Below are 18,672 nucleotides of genomic sequence, written 5' to 3' on the forward strand. Positions count from 1 at the left end.
TGCCTCTAATTCTTGAATGCTTTCACAATTACATATTAACACTTGATTATGCACATAATTTTTTTTTTTTGCTTCATTTGGCTTCTGGTTGAAGTAAGCTATTGGTTTTCCTTCTTGACTTAAAACTCCCCCTATCACTATTCCACTTGCATCACAATCTACTTGGAACATTTTCCCAAAATTTAGAAGTCCTAAAATGGGATTCTTTGTCACCTTTTCCTTTAAAATATGGAAACTCCTCTCTGCTATGGCTAGCCAAAAAAAATTTCCATATCAACCTTCATAGTTTATGTAATAGGAGCACAAATTGCATTGAAATTTGTAATAGACTTCCTATAGAAACTTGCTAATCCATGGAAGCTTTGTGCTTTGAACATGCTTCTTGGTGAAGGTCAATCCACAATTATCTTTACCTTTTTCTAGATCCATTTTCAACCCACTTTCAAAAACAACAAAAACCAAATAAACTAGCTCTTCTTTCATGAAGCTACACTTTTTAAAATTAACCATCAACTTCTCCTCTTTCAAACTTTTCAAAACTACTCTAACATGCTACAAGTGCTCTTCTTTGTTATTCTAGATATCAAAATATCATCTAAATACACAGTCACAAACTTACCAAGATATAGCTTCAAAAGTTCATTCATTAATCTCATGAAAGTACTTGGAGTGTTTTTTAATCCAAATAGTATCACCATCATTCATATAATTCATCCTTGGTATTGAATGCAATTTTCCATTCATATCCCTCTCTTATTCTTATTTTATGGTATCCACTCTTCAAATCAATTTTCATGAAGTATTTATCCCCACTCAAACAATATTTCATATCTTCCATTCATGGCAATGGAAACTGATATTTGATGGTTATCTTGTTTATTACTCTAGAATCCATACATTCATTATTTCCCATCCTTCTTGGGTTCCAACACTGATAGAACAACACACAAAATCAATCTTTTTTCTAATAAGCCCTTTATCAAGAAAATCTTGCACTTACCTATTTATCTCTTAATTCTCTTTAGGTGACTTCTATATGGTACCTTGTTTAAAAAACTTGTGCCAAGAACAAAATCCATGCAATGGCATATTCTCCTCATTCTGGCAATCCATTGGGAAAATCTTTCATCTATTTATCAAACAATGTCCTTGAAAATATATTGAACTTCCATTGGTATCTCATCCTCTTTATTTGTTCTCTCAACTATTGCAAACTTTGAAATTATTGCAAAATATGTCTTCTCCCTTTTGAATTCTATCTAACTTTTTTGGAAATTGTTGCCTAAATTTTAGTCACTCCATATATTTGGGTTTTGCCTTGTATTTTTATAAGTTGAGTGAAATTAAATTAAGTCGTGTTTCTAAGCTTGTTGGGTTTTTGATTTAGTTCTTGAACCTCTATCAGAGTCCAACAAGTCATTTTGAACTAGCCCAAGTCCTTTTTCCTTAAGTGTTATTTGAATCCTATAGGTCTTGGTTAAGTTCCACTTTGAACATTGCTCAATAACTTTTACTTTAGCCTTTTATGAGTTTACTTCTTTGTTTTAGCACTTTTTGTCTTAGTTACAAATGTTGTGTCACTTCCCGACACCCCATCTTGCACATGTGTTCTAAGTTCAATCTCCTTTGCAGACACCAACAAAAAAGTTTAAACTTTAATTTGTTCTTTTTTTAAATCTTTCATTCAAAGTATTGAAATTTTTTAGTTCGACATATAGTGTCTAACTCTGATAATGGCCCTTGAACTATTGTCAAAGCCTGATAGAACAAGTGGTGCCAAAGCATAAAGGTAAGTAAAGCTATGAAACATTGAAGGTAAAGTTCTAAAAGTAAGGCTAGAACCTGATAGCACTTTTAAACATGGTTTATGAGGCATTTCAGACCCAAAGGTGAGTTTAAGCACTACAAGGTCGCTCCTCGATAGAACACTAAGAACTACTTCTTTCCAAAGCATGGTGAATCTAAATAAAGAAGACTTGTGTGAAGCACCACTAAAAACAAGTTCCAAAACTCGTGGCCAAGCCCAAAAATATATTTGAAAATCTCATCAAGTAACATGATGGTGCCAAATTTCAAATTAAAAATATTAATTGTAGGAGCCAAAGTAGATGTGCATTGATTATACTTACAAAATAAGTTATTTATTCTCATTTTGGCTCTAAAATAAATCATTCAAAAGCTCAATTGTGCTCAAAAGAAGAATTTAAAAAGGAGATTAAGCACTATGTATAAATTCAATAGCTTAGACAACTATTTATAAAAAATTGAGTAATCCAAAACTAGCAAGGAGCTTGTCTTTCATTCAAAATTTGATATCAAGATTCAAGTGAGATAATGAAGTTGTAGGGAGAATTTTTTCAATTGATTTCTGTGAAAGTCTTGTAAATTGAAGAAAAATGAAGTCCAATACATAGGCTATGAACATTTGGGTGGGTTGACTAGGTCGTTACTAGTAGTAGGAGGTACAAAGCTTGGGTACATAAATTTAGATGAATTTTGGTAGAGTCTGAAAAACCCTAACATACATATAACCATGTAGAGGTTAGTAGAAAGTAGATTACATGAAGCAACCACTTTCCTAGATTCTACACAATGCATTGAGCTAGTACTTGAATGTATAAATAATTATAACCCTATTACTAGAGAGGAGAGGATAGAAGATAACATGTTTCTCATAACCCTAGATGTTCCACCATACAGAATAGTTTTTGGCTCCCAAATAGAGTAGAATACTCTTATATGGAATTCACAGTATCAGAGTGAGTTCAATGCAAAGAAATATCAATGGAGAAATGTGATTTAAAAAGAATGGTTTGTGTCACTGAGGAGAGGACAACCAAAGCTTCCTAAAGCCAATAACAAGTACCACCTCAAAGGATAAATTGTAAACATTATTGTCCTTCTACACAAGTTAAGATGAGATGAAGATGCCTTAAATCTAGATGAATGGATGTTCTTTTTCATTCAAGTCATTTGTGCTAGAAAAAATGTACCTTGATTGGGTAAGATTAATTAGTGACCATTTACATACCATGCTCACCCAACTCAAGTGGAATAAGTCTTTCTACATGTCATCATATTTGTTTTATGCCCTAGCAAGCACTAGAGTTTTTCCAGGACTAAGTTATGTGGAGGAATATCAGAATAAAATTCATATTTGTGATTTTTATCCGGATTTGTGGCTAGAGAAGAGTTATGCTAACTTCAAAAGAGTAAACAATTTTTTCATGATGGGTTTGGTAATCGATCTTTAAGGTCATCTAGAATGGAGAATATCACCAAAATTTGCAACCCTAATTAATACATAAGAGAGATTCTTCGTACAATTCCCTACCTTCACTTACATCAGGATAGGAGGTTTTGATGGTTTTCCCCTGAAGCTACCCAGTTATGTCAGAGACAAAGGGAGTCTTATTGAGATTTCTAAACAAATTTTTGAGGTGAATAAAAGGTGCACTGAGAGGAAGAAAGTAGGTATTGAATTTCCTATCACTTTAGGCCTACATTCTTGTAAAATGCAATCAAATGCACTCCACTATATAAAAGGACTAGATAAATATACCTTAGATACTTATGATGTTTTGAGGTTGCATTATGATAGAAAATATTTTGGTAGGGACAATCTGTATCTGGGTCCTACATTTATTCATATCCCCCAACTCAAGAATTATTGGGAGGATTGTTTTGATGATATTGAAGTTAGAAGAAGAGATTGGTCAAGGTTGACTTTGAATCAAATCATAGATTATCAACTAGGTTGGGATATAGAAGGGATCATAGATGATGGGTTTGACCTCATTGACTCTGTGTATCTCTTTGATATACAAGCTCAACCCTTAGAGCCTATTAATTGGGATAAGCTAGAAGATGATGACCTTGATAGAAGAACAAAAACCATCCTAAGAAGGATGAAGATGTTGATGGCCAAGAAGAAATGTGGGGCTGCTAAGGCTACCTTGCCTAAAAGAAATAAGACCTTGACACCAAGTGGTTCTAGCGATTCCACCACACTTGCATCAACACCTGCCACTCAAATGACATCCTCTATCACACCAAGGGAAAATGGAGTTTATGAAAAACCTCCTACCAAGCATAAGTATCCAAAGAAGACTTGTGAGGAAGGTTTCAAACTTATTTTAGAAGGGGAAAAGGATAAGGAGATTGAGGAAAATGCTAATTAGCAACAAGACAAAGGAGGAGACAAGGAAAAAGTTGTAGTAGAAGGTGTAGGGCAGTACATGATCATAATAGAAGTCCATGATATAGAGGACCTGGATTCAGGTAAGGCTAGGAATCCCTTCCCTTTTGACTTGCAGAGTATAGAGCGAACTCCTCCTATAAAAATAATTTTGTTCTTGAGTCTCAAAGATATAAAGAGTGTTGTCAATTTCCTATCATCTCCCTTGTGGTTGGAAGTCAATCTTTCCAAAAAATAAAATCTTGATTACATTAGGAAACAATCAAAGGATGTTGTGCCCCAAATACTACAATTGCCCTCTACTCTCCAAAGAAAAAATCTTAAAGTGACTACTTGTTCGATAGAGGATGAAATCTCTAATCACCTTTTCTTAGAAATCGTTCATCCCACTACCAAACAAACCTAATTCGAGATACCATAGCTAACTTTAACCTTACTCACATAGATATGGGGGCCCCAAGAATGGATGTGTACTTGCATAATTTTCAAATCATGACCACTAGGGTGATGGAAAGGGTCGAGAAGGAGAAGTTTGATAAAGAAGTTTTGAAGGCATTGGTGGACACTCTGTTTGAATGTCTACAATCAATGATGATCCCACCTCCTTAAGATTCTAGCATTGTAGAAGGGTTACTCAACCTTAAATCAAATATAAACAAGGAGCTAGTGACCAACCTACAGTCCAATAGTCATTTTGGCAGGATCACCAAGGATTTGATGAAGAAGATGAAGTCTAAAGGCCTTCCATTTGGACAATTTAAGTAGGCCATACAATGAGTTGATTCTGGAGAGGAATGTTGTGTCTATCAAAATCAATAATTCTAAGATAGAAGAGTGTTCACATCAACATGCTAGGAAGGAGCTGCAAGAAATCATGGGCATGGACATTGACATGTCTATCACTAGGGGCATCCTTTCTTCCAATGATACTATATGATCTACATGGCTTCAAATTTTGGATTGGAAACATCAGTTTCTAATTCAGAACATCAAATAATAGTGAAAATTATTCAAAGGAAGCCAATAAAGTGCTCACTCATCTAATCTAGGAATTCACTGACATAGGTTGTCAGCTAAAAAGGAAAGATAATTTGGGGCATAGATAGAAAGGGAGAAGGGTAAAATCACCCTATGTGTATTTAGTAACATTTTTACACCCTAGAATTCAAAAGGTCCACAAGAGGAGAACGAAGCAAAGGAGTAACAAACCAAATTTTTCAGGAGTTACAAAGGGTAAATTTTTCCCATACACTCCCTTTGCATAGGGCCAAAAGTAGACCACCTCCTCTTCCAAAAAATGTAATCCAATCCTCTACTTGTCAAGAATTTATATTGCATGGGGTCAATCTCCCTACTTTAGTAACTTTATTTTAAAAAATGGTAGTGTGTTGGGGAGCAACCATCAGAACGCTCAACTTGGGGCCCAACTAAATGAGTTTCCAATGGGGTCGAGAAAGACTTTGCCAAAGTTTAGAGGAGATGGTAAAGTGCCAATAGATGAACATTTGGATGCATTTTTTGTTTCTTTAGAGTGTTAGGTGTTCAACATGTGGATGTTGCAGTTAGACTTTTTATTGAGACATTGATTAAAGGCATCACATAATGGTTCTATCATCTTCCAACAGGGTCAATTAATTCTTGGGATGTCATGAAAAAACAATTTGAGGCTATATTTAAAAGTGTTGAAGATTAACACTCCTTATTGGAATAGCTTACCCAAATAATGGAGATTCATGAACCAATGAGAGAGTTTGTAGAGAAATTAAATAATATTATGAAGTGCATCCCTCAAGTGAAGAGGTCGATGCAAAATAATCAAAAGTGTTTATTCATAAACTCCATGCTACTAGATATAAGCTTTAATTTAAGATGAGCTAGGGTGGCAAATTTTGGCAGTTGTTCAAAACACTGTCATAGAGCTTCAAGATGATTTCTAACAACTAGGAAATGGAATGAGTTGAAATCTACAAATCCTCATCCAATGACATCTTCAAACCCCATGCTCCAAAGATTGGCAAATGATATCATTGTGGTAAGAGACAATTACCAAAATATGGTTAGTCTTTTCAACAACCATATCAAGATATTTTGAGGAGAGGTTTAGGTTCACAACCTAGCAATAATAATGGTGGTAGGTAATTAAAAATCCCACCAACCCAATAGAGGTTGGCAATAGAAGCACCACTTGGAGTGAGTAAAGACAACATGTGCATCTTTCACTTGACAACTAACCATGATAGTAGTAGTTTTGAAATGAGTAGATACATGAAAATGGCTACTAAAAATGAAGTGGTGGAAGAACTTATGGATGCAAGAGATATTCCAAGTTCAAGTGGCACCTCTATAATTTATTACTTGGAATATGAATATAATTTTAAAACGGGAGGGGATATTTTCGCCATCCCGGATGAGCCCTAATGTCTCATATGCACTAGAAGTAAACATACTACAAATCAAAAGGGTGCACTTGCATTTTATAACTCCAAACCTACCCATCCAAGTAATACCTCCCACCCAAAGCTCTAGAAAGAATTCCTAAAGTTTTTTTATCTCAACCTATGGGTAAGACCAAAAATAGTGCTGTTGATATTATTGACTTTTGTGAGTCTTTTAAAATCAAAATATAACTAGTTGAATATTTAAATATGAACCCAAGTGAGTTAGATAGGTTAGTCAAGTACGTTAAAATAGAAGCTACCCTAGCTAACCTATATGAAGGTCAATGTACTATTTATGACACATCTACCTTAGGTGTTCCATAAAAAACTAAAGGTCATGACCCTACTTTATCAAATGCTAAGCCGAATCCATTTTATGTGTCTCTTTTCATTAATAATCATAGGCTAAGTAATTGCATAATTGACTTTGGGGCATCTGATAATGTGATTCCTACCTTTGTAGCTAAAGCCTTGGTCTCTCTAACCAAAGCCTTTAGAAGATGTTATTCTATGGATTCTAAGAAAATCCCTTTGATAGGTTAGATAAAGGATGTACATGTGTCATTAGCCGCTCACCCAAGAAAAGGGCTCAAGCTAATTATTCTAGTGGCAAATATCCCTGCTAGTTATGGCATACTCCTAAGAAGAAGTTTTTGCAAAGACCTGGGAGGTGAAATACAAATGGACTAGTCACATGCCCTTATTTTATTAAGGAATAAGAAGGTTAAATTGGAACGTAAAGCCAAAGCCAAGTTTGTAGTACTTAAATTTGATGATCCTCGATCTTAGATACTTTATGAAGGGATAGAGTTTGGAAACTATATGCTCTACTTTGATAATATGTCAATCAAAGAGTCATTGGGGCCTGAAATTGTTGTAGAACTATGGGTCCTTGAGTTTGAGGGTAGTTGCTCATCTTTTGGTTCTGGCATAGGGGTGGTATTTGTCTCACCCAATGGAGAATGTTTTTCTTTCTCTTATAAATTGGAGTTTAAAAACACAAACAATACTACCCAGTATGAAGCATTGCTTCTGGGAATAGCTATGGCCAGGGAGAAAGGAACAAAGATGTTGGTAGCAAGAGGAGACATGAAGTTGATTGTGAAGAAAGAAAGGATCCAATTTTCTATTAAAAATGAAAGATTAAAACATTACTACAATTAAACCTATGATAAAATTGAATATTTTGACACTTTTTCCCTTGAAGTAGTTTCCAGAGAACAAAATTCTAGAGTTGACTCACTAGCTATATTGGCATCCTTATTGTTCCCTTATCTAGATTTTGAAATAGATTCCTATTGAATGGAGATGATATATTAGCCAAATATACCTGATAGTGTGGAATCTTGGCAGGTTTTTGAAAATGACAGACAGATCATATCTTTTCTGGAAAATGTTGAGACATTTATGGAAGCCTACTTTGAGGGTAATGAATTAATTTGCAAACAATTCTATCTAGATAGGTAGAAAGAGCTCAAAGAAGGTATAGTATAACTCTAAGGTAACAAGGTTCCTAAAGGGTTGGTTTCATTGGAGTAGTTATTTAATAGGTATGAATATTATATCAAAAAGAGTTGTTTGAATCACCCAGTGCTAGAGAGTATGAAACTATGAATACTGGCAGCCCAAACAACCCAAAGTTGGTGTGTATTGGTAAGTGTTTGATGTAGTCACCGATTAAGAGGGACCTCAAAGAGATCAATCCGAACTGTTCATCAAGAGTAAACACAAAAAAAAACAAGGACATGATGGAGGCAATGCAAAACAGATTGAATTATAACATGAAAAATTGATTACAACCAACTGGTAACAACTGGGTTACAAAAACTGGCTCACTGGCCTACTAAAACATGCTCAAAATATAGAATAGGTCACAACCAGGACCTGAAATTTTAAGATATATATTCTATGATCAGGCTAACTTCTTGGTTACATTCTAATTCTCTATCACAATGATTTATACGATCCAAGGGATCCGGTCGGCCCAAAAAGGGATCAAAACTTGAAGAACAAGACCTAATGTACAAAACCAACAAGGTCGGCCTCCGCCAAAGAAATTCCTCTGAAATTTCCAAAGGATGAAGAATAGATCATGGGAAAAGGTTGGCCACATTACAAGGAACATCAAAATCAATGCTCAGGGCTTAGGGCTCCGTAAGATACGAAAGGGATCCGGTAGATCACCAATGCAAATAGGTCCAGGCAACCGGTAACAGGAAACTATCATGGAAACCGATAGCGATATCTTGCCAGAAAATGATCCAAATGCTCCACGGTTTGGGAATGAGGAAGATGATCAAGTCTTCAAGAAAAATCCAACTTCACAGGATCCGGTGAGCCAAATCCAGGACACACAGAAAGAAATGTTGAAACTAAAAACATAAAGAAAAACATAAAGGTTAAATGGTTAAATGTATATCTTAAAAGGATTAATTGACCTTAAGGAAAGATTAGCTTAATTAAGCAATTCACTTTGGGAATTTCTCTCAGAGTTTGAGTGAAGTCTTCCACATGTGCAACTTCAATTGTAAGGTTTATATTTTACATTAATGTGTTCTAATTATTTTTATAAAAAAAAATTGCACTCTTTTCAAGTATTAGTTGTTGTTTCCTTTAGGGTTTCTTGGCAGGGCATTACAGATCCACTCAACATCATAAAAACAAGGCTTAAGAAAAATGGGAACTCCGAAAGGTTATGTCAACATGAAAGTAAACGATTTCTAGAAAAGATTAGAAACATGAACTCCTAGGATGAGGTCAAAAAAGAGATGGAGAAAATTGCCGCTAACAATAAAATTTCAACAAAAGAATTGTCATCACAAATTATGGCATTGCACATATAGAAAACAACATAGAAGAGCATCCAAAATCAAAATGAAAATAGGAGGTCCTAAAATTTCCACCAAAAAGTTACTAATCCATCTAACAAAACTATTCCCAAAAAAATATTGCATGAATGTAAAGATAGAAATTGGACTCAAACCAAAATAAATAATTTTTGGACTATGAGGAAGAATCTCAGTGAACCAAAGACTAGTGCAGACTTTGATGAAATCGAGGAGGATATTGAGTTTAGCAAATTGTGGAATATGGAGCATCACATAGAAGGATATGACTTAAGTGATGATGAGAATAAGTATTAGGTTGAGGTCACTCCAACAGCTACTATAGTCTCTGCAAAATTGAATGGAGTCGATGCTTCCATGAAAGAAAAATATAGCAAAGGGGAAATCATTGTGGAAAAAATGGGCTTTGAAGGTGGTGGTCTAGATCCTAGAGGAGAAGGCCCTTGCTTTCCACTTGAGGTACCACTTCCATCAAATTCAAAATCAAAATATTCTGAGAAACTAGTCATTGGACTTGATTCATCAAATTCATCACAGAAAGGTACTACTCATTACCCTGCATCTCCATTTCAATTTGTTAGAGCTTCAAAACTACCTTGTGTAGACACTCAAATTCAATCACAACCACTACCACAACATGGTATTCCTATTGGTGGTGAATCAAGTGCCATTGCCACTGATGGGGAATCTTGGGATAGTATTTCTATTAGTGTTCAATCAATTGCCACTGCCACTAGTGGGGATGGCATGGGTTTTAATACTAGTTGTCCTGATCAAGTGCAACAACAAGATATCTCTCACAAGAGGACAATAGTAGTCAATACTATACAAAATCCTAGTGATCAAGGCAATGTGAAGAAGCAAAAGGCTATGACAACTATGGAAAGCACAAAAACACCTTCAAAACAAACTACACTTGCAAGTGAAGGTGGGACAGGATTAGGAATGGCTTTTGGTACTCCTCAAAATACATTACTTAGAACCACAGGCATAGGTGGAGCCTCATATATCACTGCAATTGCTATTTCACCTTTCAAACATTCAATTGCTTCAGCAAACCTAGATTTTCATTACAATGATTTCTTTAATAAATTTGCACAAGCAACAAATATGAATAAAGAAAAAAAGAAGACATTGAAGAGGGGTGCCCTTACTGCAACTTTAGAGGAACAACCTGCATCGAATAGGGTATTTCCCACATGTGACCCAAACAAAGATATGATGGATTTCATAGTTGTTATGCCCCCAAACAAAGATAAAAATCCACCACATCGTCAGATATGTCCCTCTGAATTTCACGTTAGCACCCTCCAAATGGATTTTTCCAAAGTTCAAAATATGGACAAAATTAGTATGCAAAAAAAGACCAACAAAGTGATCTCCACTTCACTGCTAAAGATGAAGAGAGAAAAAGATAAGGTGGTGAAACAAATGGAAAAGTTACAGCTAGACCTGGTAAATGAAAAAGCAAAGAGGAAAGAAGTAGATAACAAGTGTAATGAATTATAGAAAAGGATAAAAAAATCGGTCTCTACCTCAACAATTGCAGTGCAAGAATAGATGGAGGTAGAACTTAAGGAACTTGGGGAAAAATTGGATGAAAGCATTAAAAATTTTGATGATGAAAGAGCCACTTCAGGAAAATTATACAAAAGCCTGGAGTTTGTTGTTGTCTTAAACAAAAATTTATAGAACCAATTGGAGCATGAGACGGAAAAAGCAAAACATTTGGAAGAGAAAGCAGAGGAAGAAAGAAAAAAATGTGCACAAATGAAAGAAGAGCTGCAAAATGCAAATAATAAAATTAAAACTTTGGAAGACAGATTGAAGGACAATATGAAAAATATAGTGAAGTATATAAAAGAAAACATTTGGGGACACATAATTAAGAGGAGTGACAAGCTGTGTGAATGGTTGGAATTGAATGAAAGTCTGAGAGTATTTTTTTGGAAGCTCAAAGAGCAAATTAAGAAAAACAAAAATGTTAATTCAAAAGAGAAAATTGCAAAATTGATTTTGCAAGTCTACAGTAACAGTGATAGTTATTTGGCATCGAAGGGAATTAAGAGATGCATTGATGCCTCAGTTAAGGTATCATGTATCATTCAAAAATGTCATAAACTAAGGGAAGCGCAAGAAATTTTGGATAAAGGTGGGAAAAAGTTATTGAAGTTGCAACAAAAGACAACCAATTTATTAAATCTTAGTTTGCCGAAGAGTGTTGACACATCAAATAAATTAATTGGAAAAGAAGCTTTCAAAAAAAGGATGGAGGACAAAATGAAGTTTGATTTAGACTTGCTTCCTAAGGACACAACTCCTCACAGCTTTCTGGATTTCATCAAACCATTGACAACTTTGAATGCGGTATTGGGTGAAACAGTGGAGTCAAGTCACTCTTCCAAATATATATTGCTAACTAAGTTGTAGTTGACTTACTATACTTTAAAAGAAATTGGACTTCCATCAGATAGAGAGTGGAGCACCCTACAAAAACTGGCACAAAGATCTCATGATTCATAGTATGTATAGCATAGTTTTTTGCTTTTACTCTTAATTTCAAGGTTTTCTACTTTTGGCATCACTTGAAATAACTCTTTTTTATGAATAGGAAAAATGCAACATTCACTATTACTAATCTAGCCGATAATGTACATCGTCAGCCTTGTAAATTTGTATTCTCAATTTCTCTCAAATTTTAACTTTTATGCCTTTCTCTATTTCTGATTTCTAGGTTTTGTGCACTGTTATTCTCTATATTTAATTTTTCATGGCTTGAATTAAGTTTTAATTTTGAATTCTATTTTTTGAACAGGATTAGGAGACATGTAGTAGTTTCTAAATTGCTAATCCAGCCTATGATGGTCATAGATACCTCCAGCCTTGTTAATTGTATTGAGTTTGTGTTACTAACGGGACAATAGATTCAGTGCCTTGGTAATTGATTTTGGTTTTGATTCTTCGCATGTTGCAAATAGACCTGAAGCTATTGTTGCTCCCTTGTTTCTATAAAAGGGAATTCAGGGTCATTTGCAAAGGGTTCTGAAATTTTGTATTGACTTATGCATAGAGAATCACACATAGTTGTGTATTGAATGAATTGTATCATATGGCTATATTTGATAGAATTAATGAAAATATCAACATGTCTAAATAACCATCACTCTACCAATAAACACATTACGCTCTTTTATTCTTCTATTTTCTATCTGAAATTAGAAAGTTGAAAAATTCAATTGCAATTCAATATTAAATATTAATTGCAAAAAGTTGACACACATAAAATATCATCAAGTTATCAACAACATTAGTATGTTTTTGTAATATGAATGATGAGATACAGTAATAAGATTAATAAATACCTACGAACTGGTAGTCCTAAATCTCTTACAATTGTTATTCCTCATTAAAATTAGAGCTTCCTTGATTCTTGTCTGTGTTTTCTTCACTTTGAGTCTGCATACCTCCACTGAACTACATCTCAATGCTACAAGTAGGTCTAGTACATGAGTCAATTGTCCCACTGGAACTTGGGTTTGAAGTGTTTCTCAAACCTCTTCTTTCACATTTTGACCTCTAGATTTTTAGTGGCCTATCGTAAGGAAAAGTGTGGACATCATACTTAGATGTATAGAGCCTCAAGCAATTTTCTAAATTCTTGTCTAGTTTGTTTCTTAGCTTTGATTTTAGGAACCCCAAAGCATTGAAAAATCTCTCATCCTCCACTGAACCCAATATCATGGTAAGACATAAATCAGCAAGCTTGAAATATTATGATATTGAATCATACAACACTTCGTTCTTGCCTAGATCTATCCAAAGCCTTGTTATTGATCCCTCTTCGTGGGGGTTCTCCATTCTGTGATATTGTTCCCTCATAGTGTATGCAAAATGGGATGATTTCTCTCTAAGAAGAGTTTCATTTAAAATTCCATTTATAGTTACTCCATTGAATGCTATGGATTTGCAAAATCGATTTATCAAAGTCAGTAGCTTAGCTCAAAAATCAGCTACATTGTTGAAGTTCCAATATTGAGGAAACACAATAGACATGGCTTCAAGTAGTTTATCATAAGGGAATCTGGTTCTGATATGTGAGGAAAGATCCTAGGCAATTTTCTTCACAGAAGTAGTTACAGACTCAACAATCTTGCAAAAATCTTCCCTTGTAACTCTTACTAGTTGCTTCTTGGGGCGCTTTGCTGGTTCCTCAAGCTCAACCATGGAAAAGAAGTGCATTGGTATTTCAACTCTATGTACACTAGCACATATCTCCCCATTTGCACCAATCTGTAAAAATTTATTAGGATTGTTCAAATCTACGAGTGTCCGCCACTTAGCAAATTTTTCATCAGATAATGTTAATTGAAATCGATAGAGATTATCGAGGGTGAGGCATGTCATCTTACGCAACTTAGCATATCCTACAATATACATAGCTCTTTGCTAGGATTTTTTCATAATATTCCTCATTTCCTTTAGCATGGGGAGAGGAGTTGCTAAAGTTAAGAGTGTCTCTAAATAACTTAACCTCTGAAGCAGATCAAGAAATTTTGGTTGCTCTGATTCATCATGATTTGTGTGAAATAGTCCAATCAAGGATGGATATTCTTAAAAAAATCGATGTGCTGGACCATCCAAACAGATCCATATGGTATCATTATCCTTGAGAAGCTTGTTCCCATCGGTTATTCCATCAGCAAAGTGTTGAAATTCCATAAATCATTTGGGACTTCGACAAAAGTGTGAGTAGAGCTCTCTAACTAAATGTTCAATTCTTTTTATTGCAACATACTTGCTCACAATTCAAAAATCTAGATTTGTTTTGTGGGTCATGCATTGAATGCCAGTAATGTAGGGTGCACAAGAAGTTTCCATCTTTGTGCAAAGACCGTTCCTATGACCTTGCATTACCGAAGCTCCATTTGCTCCAACACACACCAACTTTTTGGCAATTGTCATGACATCCCTACCTCCATATTTAGTTAAACAACCCTTTACTAGTTGAAATAAATTTTCTACTATCGCACTATCCTTCATTTTAGCAACAAATAGTAGATGAGGTTGGCGAGCATGATTTTGTATAGTATAAACATGCATGAATACCCACGAAATATTATCTATTGTCATAAATTCGTTGAAAGACAATGCAATAAAGTTTGACTCTCTTATTTTTTCCTTTACATCTTTTTCAACCTCAGCAAGACAACTTGCCCATTCTCATCCATTGTTTACTGACCAGTGACTATTAGGATAGTTAGGAACTTTCAAAAAGTGTAATAAACCATTCATTGATGGGAATTCTGTGATAGCATGCCCTCTACTAAAAATATAAAAAATAACACTTAACTGAACATCTTTTCCCAAGTGTTCTATTTGCATCTCTTTTCCAAGAGTAGCTTCAATACAACCTTTAACTTCAACAGGCTTTGTTTGTATTTTCTCACGAAAATAAAATTCTTCAGCATTCCTCACATGCTTACATTCCTCCTTTATTTTCCATCTTATCTCTAATTTTTCAACTCTGTCTATCTTTTTTTTTTCATAAACTTTACCCATATGCTTTTTTATGGTGTCAATTTTTAGCTGCAACCTCTTTTCCTTCTTATGTTTCCAAGTGCAAATCTTACACCTGCATTCTATTGGAGGTTTGCCTTTAGTTGGATTCTCCACTGGTTCAATGAATGGATCCTTTGACTCCCAATTAATTTGAAAATTCCTCACTATATATCCCACTCTCGATCCTTTTTTTATTTTGGTTGATCCTTTTTTTTATTTTGGCTTATCCTTTTTGATATGGCTTTTCTTTTCCCATTTCATGCATTATCATCTATGGCGTTATCACCCAAGTCAATTATATCATTCCGGCTAACTCGGGCATCTACCAAAAAATCTTCTTCAAGTTCATCGTGATTTGAGATATCAGGTTCTTCGCCTTCTTCAATATGCAATGAAGGTTGTGAATCTTGTACTTGTACTTGTGATGATGTACCTTCCTGATTTTCACCACGATCTTTGCCAACGCCAAAGTACGAAGACAACATTCTACGTTTTGTTGGCCTCTCTTTGTCTTCCCCACATTCAGGATTCCTACCCTTCTTCCTGTTTGACATCTCTAATGAAATAAAGGCTGCAAAAAAATATCAAGTTGTTGAAGAAGTAATAATAGTAAATTGACTAGACTATATGATTCATTGGCCCTACGCCCTACAATCTAGATGTTTGAGGTCTCCTAGGTGACCATTGACACTGATAGGTCCCCACTGAATAAGAATGAACTCAATAGTGAAAACAGATAGAGATGAATTCAGAATAATATTATAACACTTCAAAAATATGATCACTCACCTAGTAGATCACTAGCAGTCGACAACAATGCTTGTTCTTAGTCTAAAACTTTGCTATTGATCTGAATTGAGAGCCCAAAACCGACCAAATTGTGTAGAGATAGATCTGATCTTTGAATGTATTTATACCAATCCTTATTTGGCAAATTTGGCGGGAATTTTATATGGTATACAAATATTTGGTGAATTTCGCTTAACTATAACATGTCTTATGTAATTTTCAAGGCGATTATGGGCTGACCAGTTAATTGGCAAATATAATAGAGTTGGCAAAAATTGGGGTGAATGGAGACACATGTCTGCAAAATACCAAGTGAATTGGGTCCTCCTGGCAAATAAGTCTTTATATGGCTATTGGCAAGTTATGGTCATCTATTAAGGCAACCTCGAAGAGTGTAGGTGAAAAAATTGAATTTACCGTGTGGAAAATGTGGATTCTATTGGTGAAATATTCACATAGATACAATTAATTACATAAAATAATGGGTGATTGGGTCATGCATTTGATGAATATTTATAAATTTTTGGTGACATGGCCACCCCCAGTCGGTACAATATATTCATCATTTTCGAGGTCGCTAATGTGAAATATTTGCTACTAAAGTAAACTTTGACATGCAGTGTCTCTCACCAACATCTTACATAGAAAGTATCAAGCAAGATAGTGGACCACCAACCAACGATGATGACTTCATCCTTACCTTTGGGAATGAGTTTGATAAGTTTCTAATTAATAACAATCCCCCAAGTACCAATTTTAACTCCTAATTAAACATAAAGTGATTCAAGCCAAAGGTACCTATAATGCCCCGCCAGGAAACCCCGAAGGGATTAAGCCATAACACAAGAATAGAGTGCAAATTTTGTTTTGAAAGTTACAACACATAAGATGCAACAAGATATCAAAGATTCAGATTACATAGCGGAAGACATCAACTAACACCTAAAGAGTTTCCCAACGAGATTACTTAAAATTTCACAATTCACTTAACTCACACAATTAATCCAAAAGCTGAATATCTTAATAACGAGATAATTCATAATCAGGATAATTCCTTTCAAAAGAGGGAAATATAAATCACAAGCGAAGATTCATCATTAAGATCCATTCACAATCTTCATTCAAGCTTTTCATTAAAAATACAAGCCATACATCTAACACTTTAATACACTAGAATTTCATCATAAACATATGAGATCTTTCCAAGCATATTTAAATTCCTTAACAACAACTGAGTATAATTCATTACTCTAAGTTACATTCTTTCATATTCCAACTTATTGCATTTAAAAAGACGATTACATACATGCATCTACGATACATCTCATCTAAACCACTTAGGCATTCTATCAACATGGCATTCAAGAAGGAAACTGAATATAAGCATTTATAGTTAATTCCAATTATCCACTTAACCATTCTAACATAAGTTAATCATACATGATAAAGCTGAATAAAGGAAACATAAGAGAATACATCCCATAACACCATAATGATCTCGGAGTTCACCCCTAAAGGGCTACATCTTCGGGTCTGCTCAACTACAAGACCCCTCTGATAATTAATAAAGTTAAGAATACAAGAGGTTACGCCATTTACAATCCAACCATCAAGGCGATACATAAGCAATTTACAAGTGACCGCATCGGTCAATACATACATAAACAATCCCTGGAAAGAACAGGATCCAGTTGAACATAATCAAAGCTAAAACAAAGGTCCAGAAGAGCTTCCATAAAACTGAGCCATCACCATCCAAGGCCAAACATGAAACCGATACTCACAAGGGCAGAGATAACAGGACGACCCACAAAGGTGCTCCTAACAGGACAAAACGACTACACACTAGCGGACGTAGGGACAAGTGTCATCACACAACCTGGTATGGTTACCATGGCAAGTCTTCATAGGTCCCAGCCCCATACGCTGGGTTACCCTGGCAACCTAATCCGAGCTTCCGGCCCATCCAAGCCTCATGTGGATCCACACATCCTCTCGTGAAGACAAGGATGGTGGTTTGCCATTTCAGGCCTTCCCACAGCATGTCGAGTCTATGATAGCACTCATCCCATGTGTGAGGCACAATATCTTATTTAGAGATTACATTCTAATCTATCGTTAGGTTATCACTTATTAGACTCACTTTCGACGGGTTACCCAGCAGCCACTTTGGGCGCGGCCCCCAATCGAAAGCCACTTTCCCATACGACACTAGACTATACTCAGATGAACTCAAAACCAAGGAATACACATGGTCAGACGAACGGAGCTCAAAAGGAGAAACAATTATCTGGTCAAACACGACTCAAAAGATGAACACTTACTAACGGTACTCTAACTAGAGACCTGACCAACAACGGTCAACCACAAGTCAACATACGACTCACACAAGAGGATATGACCAAAAATGACACTACCACAAACAACAGTCAACTCGGAAACGAGGACTGAAACAGGTACCCCAAGTCAAGCCATACGACAGGGTCCTATCAAACAAAGCACTCTTGCCATTTCATAATTAAAAGCGATTACAGAAATTAAACTCGCAAAGGCAATAATCAGAAAGGACAATATCTTCTCAAATTGATTTAAACATTAAAATCGATCAAGTTTTCTACAAGATCCAAATCAGATTATAGTTATCTACCTCATCAAGGGATAAGTTGTTCTTGGTTTTCTAACTCTTTAAGGTTCAAAGCATAGAATAGACATATAAAGTCATAACGAGTTTTTTTTTTTAAACCAATTCATATGAATAAAATTCAGACAACCATTAATCTATTAAATAAGATATTTAATCTCCGACAAAACATCATTAACATACTGGTCTAAAACTGATCTC

This window comes from Cryptomeria japonica, chromosome 10, assembly GCF_030272615.1.
Source record: "Cryptomeria japonica chromosome 10, Sugi_1.0, whole genome shotgun sequence".
NCBI classification, from domain to species: Eukaryota; Viridiplantae; Streptophyta; class Pinopsida; order Cupressales; family Cupressaceae; genus Cryptomeria; species Cryptomeria japonica.